We start from the raw sequence: 10048 nt of genomic DNA on the forward strand, positions 1-10048 counted from the left end.
CAATAGGGTTAACAAGATTACATACTTTCCTGAAGGTGGTTACTCTTTGAGGGGTCTGGAAAAGAGGATCACATCTGGCATTTCAAAGGTGTATTAGTCTAGATGTACAAGAATAATAGATAGGGCTGACTTAACCTTTTACTAAAGAAGTTACAGACCTGGGGCATGACTACCCATCCCATATGGCAGCCTCATATATTCCCAGGGATTTAGCTTTTATTTCCATTTGAAATGATACCAAATTCATTTACTTACATGTTAAATACTTATTAAGTCCAGATTTTGTGTCCTTGCAGGCTGAGCAAGCAGTGTGAAGGGCCTGACCTGTAAAAGGAACCAGGAGGCTAGTGCGATAGCCTGTTGGGAGGTGAGATGGACGTGAGGATCACAGGGAAGCCTTTTTCCCAGGGTCCCAGTAAGACAGGAGATAGAATAGGAATGAGGAAGTCCTGAGGCACGCAGCTGTTGGACAGTCAGCATCCTGATTTCTGAGAATCCCCTTGTGACACCTGGCAAGGGGCCACGCTTGCACGCTAGAGCTTCAGTTGTACCTTTGCTTCATTACCCAAAATTAGCATTGCAGTTTCCTCCCTGTGTAGGCTCTCAAGGAGAATTATGGAACCTAATAAAACCTGCACCCTTTCAGTGGAAGGGGGCCATTCTCTGGTCAGAGGTGGCCTGCTCCCATATCTTGGGAAGTGTCTCAATAGATCTCACTTGCTTGACTTAATTCTGTTTGTGTAGGCTTTTCAATTCTTTGTTCACAACCACCAAGAGCCTGGGCCTTGTCTCTGTCTGCAACCCCAACCCATACTATCTGGTATCTCCACTGAATGCCTAAGTAAAAACGTTTAGTACATTGATTATTCTTCTCCCAAAACTGTTTTTCTCACTTCTGAAATCTGTTAAAGATACCATGTTTAACTAATAAAAATATTAGCTACTTTTATCTATAGCAGGTACATGTGTCATGCACTCTTCTGAGCACTTTATGTATTAATATTCTTCCTCAAAACTACCCTATGATCTAGAAATTATTGTGGGCAAAAAGTGGTTCTCCAGAAAATAACCTCACAGGGTGATATAATCTTAAATTCCTAAATAGGGAGGTCGTCATGGGCAGTTACTTAAAAGTTACTTAAAGAATGTAACTTTTTCAGTGAAAGGCTTATCTTAGCCCTAAGCAGGCCCTGTCCATTGTTCTTGTGCTTCTTGCTTAACACACCTTTGAAACAGGCTAACCACCCTAAAGAAAGCCCTTAATCTTGTTAACTATCTTGTTATCCAATCCTTGCCTTGCTTTCTCTCAGTGTAAACTTCCTTATATTCCCTCCTTAATTCCAAGTGCATAAAGGAAACTACAAAACTGTCATTCCGTGCAGCATTGGAGATCTTGCTTCCTAGAAACTGCCATCAGTTTAGGCTCAAATGAACTCTTCTAAATATTCTCTACAGGTTTCGAGGTTTCTTCTGTCAACACAGTTATGGAGCCCCATTTTATAAATAGGTAAACTAAGGCATAGAGAGGTCAAGTAGCTTACCCAAGGTCATAGCGCTAGTAAATGGAAGAGATTGATTTGAACCCAAGCAGTCTGGTTTCACCATTATAATATATTGCCTTGAGACCAAGATCTTATTTATCTTTGTTAGTGTTATGTTAGACTTTTTTTAATTCAGATTTAAAGGCTCAGTGAAGAATTCTGCAATTTGTAGTCCTTGCAAACTCCAGCATATAAATAAGGTTTTTTGTTAAAATAATAGCAACATCAAGGCACTGCCTTATGATAATAGTATTTTGGAACTTCATAATTGATAGGCCAGATTGGCTTCCCTACTTTAATTTAATGTTCTTTCTTTTTTTTTTTAGAGCAGGGTCTAAACCAAAAGTGGGGATCTCTAACCTACAGCACCAGAGCCCAAAAAGTACACAGAAACACCCACCTGCAAAAAGCGGCAGGGTTGCTCCCTGCTAGAGACAGGCGGCTGGAGACTCAAAGAACCATTTCAAGGGCCAATGCATAAATTTATATTTGCAGCCACTTACCCTAGTCTCTGGCCAAGGCAGGGGCAGAGTGGGCTAGAGACACCTGAGGAGAGACTGGGGAAGGAGGCTTTGGGGAGAGAACTGAGAGAGTAGCCAGCAGGACCTCGGTGCTGACTCATTCCCCATGCGCAGCAGCCATGTTGCTCCCCCTGAGCCACAGCAGCATCAGAGGACCCAATAACCCTGCCCCCAGGTGGGATTCTACCCCGCCCTGTGCTGTGTAAGCCGCCTGTGTGAGTGCAGAGTGGCAGCCACAGATAGTAGATTCCTGGCTAAAGGGGGCACAGAGAGGTCTGGAGACACTTGAGGAGAGACTGGAGACGGAGGCTTTGGGGAGAGAATGGAGAGAGTAGCCGGCGGGATCCCAGTGCTGACTCCTCCCCCATATGCACCAGCATGAGAGGACCCACTAACCCCACCCCAAGGACTGACTCTGCCCCGCCCTGAGCTGTCTAAGGCAGCCTGCTGAGTGCAGAGTGACTAGATTAACAGCTGAAGGAGACAGCCACAGACAGTAGATTCCTGGAAGTCTCAAACAGACTGCCTAAGGTCAGACAGGGACGGCATCTGACATCATCAGAGGCAGATCCAGAAGATAAAAACAGCGGTCTCCTACCTTAGAAGTTCACAACACAAAGTCAGGAAATCAAGACAGATCAATTTAAGAAGGAGAAGCAAAAGAGAAGAGTCTCACAAATAATGGGAAGACAAAGAAATACGCACCATTCGAAGGGAAAGGAGGAATCCCCAGAAAGAAAATTAAATCAAATAGAGGCAAGTAATCTATCAGATATTGAGTTTAAAACAACGGTTATAAGGAAGCTCAATGAGCTCGGTGAGCTCAGACAGAACTACTAAAAACTACAGGGAAACTACAAGGAACTTACTGCAAACTATATCAGCATGAAAAAGGACATAGAAACTATCAATAAGAGGCAAGAGGAAATGAAGAATACAATTTCTGAATTGAAGAACACAATAGAAGGATCCAAAGCAGGCTCAGTGAAGCAGAGGATCGAATCAGCAAGCTGGAGGACAAGGTAGAAAAAGCTCCCAGAAAGAGCAAGAAAATGAAAAAAGACTAAAAAGAATGAAGAGGCATTTAGGGAAATGCAGGACAACCTGAAACGTAATAATATCTGTATAATAGGGATACCAGAAGGAGAAGAGGATGAGGAAGGGATAGAGAACCTGTTTGAAAAAGTAATGATGGAAAACTTCCCTAATTGGAGGAGAGAAAAAGTCACACAAGTCCAGGAAGCACAGAGGGTCCCACTCAAGAGGAACCCAAAGAGGCCCACTACAAGACACATCATCATTAAAATGGCAAATATCAAAGACAAGCAGAGAATCCTAAAGGAAGCAAGGGAGAAAGAGGTAGTAACATAAGGGAGTCCTGATACAGCTAGCAGCTGACTTCTCAACAGAATCACTGAAAGCCAGAAGGGAATGTCAAGAAATATTCCAAGTTATGAAAAGCAAAGGCCTGCAACCAAGACTGCTCTCCCCAGCAAGGCTCTCAATTAAAATAGAAAGCAAAATAAGGAGTTTCCCAGACAAAAGAAGGCTAAAAGAATACACCTCCACCAAACCAGCACTGCAAAATATGCTAAAGGGACTTCTTTAAGAAGATGAAGAAAAAGAGTCTATGAATACCCAGTTCCTTTCACAGTTGCCAATACTTGATATTATTGGTATTTTTTAATACGTATTAGTCTGATTGGGACAATGATGTTATTTTAATTGTTCCTTTATTATTTGTTGAACTAAACCTGTTTTGTATGTCTCTTGCCTATTTCTATTATTTTTAAAAATCTTTAAATGACTTTTTGGTATTATCTATCCATTTTTTGATTAAATGTTTATAGAATTGTTTCCCTAAAAAAACCCAAAACAAACCATTAACCTTTTTTTAGATGTGTTGCAAATACTTTCCTATTCTTTTACTTGTCCTTTAACTTTTTTATATGTATATTACTGTAGAGTCTTAAATGTTTAATATAGTCATATTGTCAATTTTTTACTTTATAGCTTCTGGGTTTGAATATTTTACTTCAGGGTAAGAAAAATATTAGTTTGTATTTTCTCCTAAAACTAATTAGATTCTACATATTGATTTTTAACTCACCTGAATATTTCTTGTATAATCTGTGAAATAGGGGTCTATACTTTTTTTATTTCAAGTAATAGTGGTCCATGTACTTTATTTGTTGAATAAGCCTTATTTTACTCATTGATTTGAAATAGCAACTTAATCATTTATTACATTGTTAGACAGATACATACATTTGTCTCTGGAATGCTCATTATATTTCATTGACCTACTTGATTATTTCTATGCTGGTGTCATGTTGGTTTAATTGCTGAGACTTTATAATGGTTTTAAGTTTTTTAATATTTTATAATTAACTTTGACATTAAAAAAATAAATAACATCAATCTGCATTTAAGGAAGGAAGGAGGAAAGAAAGAAAGAAAGAAAGAAAGAAAGAAAGAAAGAAAGAAAGAAAGAAAGAAAGAAAGGAAGAAAGAAAGGAAGAAAAAGAAAAAAAAAGAAAAGAAAAGGAACTCCTGCCTTTTGCAACAACATGGATGGAACTGGAGAATATTAAGCGAAGTGAAATAAGCCAGTTGATGAAAGACAAATACCATATGATCTCACCTATAAGTAGACTCTATTCAACAAAATAAACTAACAAACAAAATAAACCCCAGGCATGGAAAAATGGAGCAGACTGAAAGTGACCAGAGGGGATAGGGAAAGAGGACAATGGTGGAAAGAAGGGGAAGGGACTAGACAAAGAACATGTATGAATGACCCATGGACATAGGTAAGAGTGGGAATTGACTGTGGGAGCGAGGGGTGGTGGTGGATGGGTGGAGGGGGGTAAAGGGAAAAAAATTGAGACAATTGTAATAAAATAAACATGATTTATAAATTAAAATAAATAAAAAATAAATAATTTTTTTTCATGGTCAGTATAGTTAAAGGTTTATTGGTTTTGTTGATTTTTTCAAAAATAAAACAAAATCTTTTGGTTTCATTAATTTTTCTCTATTTTTTTGTTTTTTCATTGACTTCCACTCTGATCTTTATTATTTCCATCCAGAAAAGAGTGCCATAGACCCCTATTTTTATCTAAAGTTCAGCAGTTTTTCATAAATTAACACTTCTCTTTTTGTTGTTAGCTTTTAGTTGATTTCTGGAGTCCTGAAATGGTAGTTTGGGACAATTTTGCCCAGTTCTCTAGTATTTGTGGGGACAGGATTTGCTGACCTTTTCACTCTGCTATTGGGGCAAGTTCCCCATAGTACTCTTGGATATAGAATTTCCACCTGTTTAGATGAAAGGTGCTAGGTGCAACCTGTGTACTTGTTACTATTTCTAACTTTGGTGGTGGAAATAGCTAGATAAATATTTTTTTTTCAAGGGCAAGTAATAATAGATCTTTATTCCAGCTAATAGAAGATGCCAAAGGCATGTTTTAAAAAGCACGTTGCTTCCCTTGGAAAATGATCTGGGAAAAGTATTTGTATTCCTATGCTTTGAATAGATGATTATAGAACACTTATGAACCTGGCTTAAATATTGTAACACACATAAACACTCATATTTTCATGTGCATGTTGTATGCATATATGTATTGGGTTGGCCAATAAGTTCGTTTGGTTTCTTTCTTTAAGATGGCTATAATAGCACTTAGTTGTCTTGAACTTTATATGAATAATTTTGTTATATTGCATTGTGACATCTGTCATGTCAGCGTGCATTCAAAAATACTTATCAAAATTGGTGAATTTTTGTGTAGCCATTTTAATATTGAAGATGGAAGGAAATAAGCAACATTTTCAGCATATTATGCTTTATTATTTCAAGAGGTAAAAGCACAACTGAAACATAAAAAAAAAGATTTGTGTACTGTATGGAGAAGGTGCTATATTGATTGATAAGTTAATAAATTGTATTTTTTGTAGGATATGAAATTTATTCATTAAAATTGTAAGTAACTATGGTCATTGTGTAGGCTCTTCTGCCATAAAAAAAAAAATCTCCAAGTCCTATGTCAGTTTTTTTTTCTTGCTACCTGCATGTCTACTCTAACTTTAAAATTATTAAACCATGACTCATACAATATATAGCTGCAAGGTCAAAGATATAGTCAATGAGGGAGCAAAGATGATAACAGAAGTTCAAAGGAAGATATGGGAAACTGAAATGGAAAAAGAATGTCAGAATAAGATTGCAGAGTTAGGCAAAACAAACAAACAAACAAACAAAAAAAACCCCAACAAAATCCAAAAACCAAAACAAAACTTGTTGATGTCCTACGGGACAAAAAAACTGAAACCTTCAGTGTTATTTTTTCAACTACACAGAAATCATTTGCAATTTGTCATTGTTCTACAAGTGAACACCTGTATTAGTTTTTTATTGCTGCCATAACAAATTACCACAAACTTCGTGGCTTAAAACAATACAGATTTATTATCTAACAGTTCTGGAGGTCAGATGTCCAAAATGGGTCTCATTAGGCTAAAACCAAAGTGTCTTGGGCTAAAATCAAAGTGTAAGCATGTCTTGTTCCTTCTGGAGACTCTAGGGGAGAATCCATTTCATTGCCTTTTCCAGCTTCTAGAAACCGCCTACCTCAAGACCTATCTTTTCAGAATCTGAACCCTAATAAACAATAAATACATAAATTAACATTTCCCTAGAGCAGCACTGTCAATATACAAGGTGTTATAGCTTTCTGGGATGATGGGTATGGTCTCCATTGTGCTGTTCAATATTGTATCCATTAGCCATACGTGGCTATTGAGTACCTGAAAGGTGGCTAGGGCAACTAAGAAACTGAATTTTTAAATTAAGTAAATTTAAATAGCCACATGTGGCTAGTGGCCACCATATTGGACAGGGTAGCCCTGGAGCATCCAATTACTCTTTAATGGGTTTATTAGTGCTGGAGTATGGCATTGAAAGAGCCCAAAATATGTTTTTCCTCTTATTTTCAAGTTTTGGAAAATTTTTCTTAATGTGCAAGTGAAATAAATAGAGACTCCAGCAGATTAAAATCCGTTAACACTATAAGCCTGATTTCTTTGCCAAAGAACTATATATAGTTTCTTCTCCTTCTCCTTCTTCTTCTTCTCCTTCTCCTTCTCCTTCTCCTTCTCCTTCTCCTTCTCCTTCTCCTTCTTCTTCTTCTTCTTCTTCTTCTTCTTCTTCTTTCTTCTTCTTTTTAATTTTCTTTAGATCTCCTGGCTCATAGGTATCTGAGTTATATAGTATAAGTTTCACAAATACTTTCTGTTTGAATAGAGGACATTAGTTTCCTCTTCTTTATTCAAACTAGTGTAAGTATCAGTTTGAGATATACCCTGTAGTAAAGGACGAATAAAATATAGTCCTAGGAGGATACATATGTAGATACATAGGTGGTGTGTAGAACCAGGTACAACAGGCATAAGGCAAGGAGTCACTTCCACCCCAAAATTGTATCTGTCAGCCTCAGAAAGGTTTACTGGCACAGTGGGTTGAATAGTGTCCCCTCAAATTTGTTTCCTCCTGGAACCTAAGAATGTGACTTTCTTTGGAAATAGGGTCTTTGCAGATATTAGTTAAGATGAGGTCATACTGGATTAGAGTGGGCCCTAAACCCAATGATTAGTGTCTTTTTTTGATACTTGACAAAAAGACTAGTGTCTTTTGAAAGACAAAAATTTATTAAAATATTTTAATGTGAATCTCACGTTGAAAAACTACAACTGGAATACGTGCTTGCTAATGTTCACTTTAATTTTGTTGATTAAAATTCCAAATTCTACTAAATACTTTATTTTTAAAGTTCAAAATCTAAATAAAATAATGCCCTTAATGGAGTAACATTATTTTTGCATATATGCCATGCATTGGGAAAATAGAAAATGGCTTATTCTTTTATTTGAAAGTGGAAATTTTGGCATCAAGCCTGCCACTCAACACCGCCTGGGGGACCTGTAGATCAGGAGCCACATAGTGGGCCTGGGGCTGATCACTGCGTATCTGTCGCCAGGTGTGCAATCAGGTCTTTGGCATCTTGCACGGTGGAGCGTATCTCGGAGCCATTTTCAGTCACTTGGGTTCCAAACAAGAAGCTCTTCCTGTCGTTCCCTGTTGGGAAATGCCCCTCCTGGTTTCAGGAACTGTAACCTCATTGACAGGCGGGAGGGCCCCCAAGGCTGGAAATAATCAGGGAGACCTTGGGAAAACAGGCTCTTGAGGAGACATAACCTGTCCCCCCTGGCAGGGGCATAGTTCCTGCCTTTCTGCTTTGCCATGTGATGATTGGTAATCCATGACGGGTAAGTTATCTCGCGCTGAGATACCAACCTAAGACAGATATCGGTCGCGTATTGACAGCAGACAAGAAATTAGGGGACACGGAGAAAGGGCAAAAAGGCCCGCACCCCTCGGCTCGGCTTGGTCGTGGCCGGAGTCCTCATTCTATCTGAAAGAAGTCTCTGTGTCTCTTGGCGGTTCCTTCCCCCTGTCCGGCTCAGGTTTGAAATAGTACCGGAGACAGTCCTTCACCAGATCTTGCGGTTCCCAGGGAAATCAGACCTAAAGGTATATTCTTTAAAGTGCGCTTTGCTCTTCCCTCCGAAGCTCTAGCCAGCTCAGGCTGGGAAGGAAATTTACACTATTCACAGACCCTAACCCTACAGGCGCAGGCACTCTTATGTTTACTACGCTCTCATGTTTAGTCGTCTCTCTTGTTTACTAGTCTCCTCTCGACCCATGCAAATCAGTGTGTTCCTGCCATTTGTTTTCTTCAAAACGTTATCCATTCTCTGTGAACATTAACATATGGATGTAATGAGATCACCTGTGTATTCCTGTTACCTGTCCCCACTGATAACCTTTTCAATAAAAGCCTTTGGAAAAGGGGGCTGGGGGGCTTCTTGACTAAGAGGGAAGTGCCCCTGTGCCCTCTCCTGGCAAACAGAGAAATGTTTGCGACGACTTGTGTTTATTCCCCTCATCCGTGACACCCCCCCCCCGCCCCGGACGGCTCGGCAGGATTCAGAGCCCTGCTCCCATCTCAGTTGGCCCCCTACGTTACCCTCAGATCCTGGAGCGTCGTGCTCCCCACGACGCGCTCCGTCCCCCGACCTGGCAGTTGCTGCCCGGACCAGGAAGGAGCGGCGACCCCCCCACCCCGGCAGCGCTCCCCCTATGCGTCCCTCACCGCCGAGTTACAGGTGGCGCTCTGAACGGGGACGAAGAGGGACCACGCGTTACAATTTCCCTCTTCAGGTGATGCCGAAGCTTCATGGATATACAAGTATGTAAGGGGATATGCTGCTTCGAAATCCTGTTTGTTTACAAATACAACCAGAGATATTATGGGGTTAGTTTTAATTAGCTGATGAAGGTGTTTGTTGTTTATTGGCTTCAGGTAATCTGTTGTGATCTGCTGAATCCACCCCAGAGAGCAGGAGTATTCCTCCGGAGGCATGCATTTCCCAATAGGGACGGAAAGGCTCACTGCCATCAATCTCCAGGAACTCCCTCTGGCTGGATACACACTGCAAGTTTTCCCTGAAAGTTTTCGGTGTGTGCCTTGCTGTGGTTTGTTTGTTTGTAGATTTTATTTATTTGCTTTTAGAGAGATGTGAAGGGAGAAGAGGGAGAAAGAGTGGGTATCTGGCCTGCACCGTGTGTGTGTGTCAGGGAATTGAACCAGGGACCTTCCAGTTTGCAGGCCAGCACTCAGTCCACTGAGCCACACCAGCCAGCGCTGTGCAGGGCTGTTTTTAAAGCTAGAGAGTAGAGAATATTGATTTTTCCTGCCCCACCCAGGCCCGACACTAGGATCTGGTTATTTTTTTTCTGGGGGCTCCCACAGGGGCTTTGCCATGATGCTGTTGTCCTCTTTCTTTTTCCTTAAACTGTTCCTTCTATTTCTCTATCTTTCTTTCCTCTTCTTTCCTCTTGTCCTCCTTCTTACTCTTTTCTCCTCC

General features: G+C 40.1%; 1 pseudogene; it reads right to left on the reverse strand.

Moving 5' to 3' along the window:
- Positions 1 to 8076: 8076 nt before the first annotated feature.
- LOC129080713 (ADP-ribosylation factor-like protein 9) lies at positions 8077 to 9589 on the reverse strand (annotated as a pseudogene).
- Positions 9590 to 10048: the final 459 nt, after the last annotated feature.

The sequence above is a fragment of the Pteronotus mesoamericanus genome, unplaced genomic scaffold (genome assembly GCF_021234165.1).
Source record: "Pteronotus mesoamericanus isolate MK-2021 breed Mesoamerican mustached bat unplaced genomic scaffold, CSHL_Meso_final contig_90, whole genome shotgun sequence".
In the NCBI taxonomy this organism is placed as follows: Eukaryota; Metazoa; Chordata; class Mammalia; order Chiroptera; family Mormoopidae; genus Pteronotus; species Pteronotus mesoamericanus.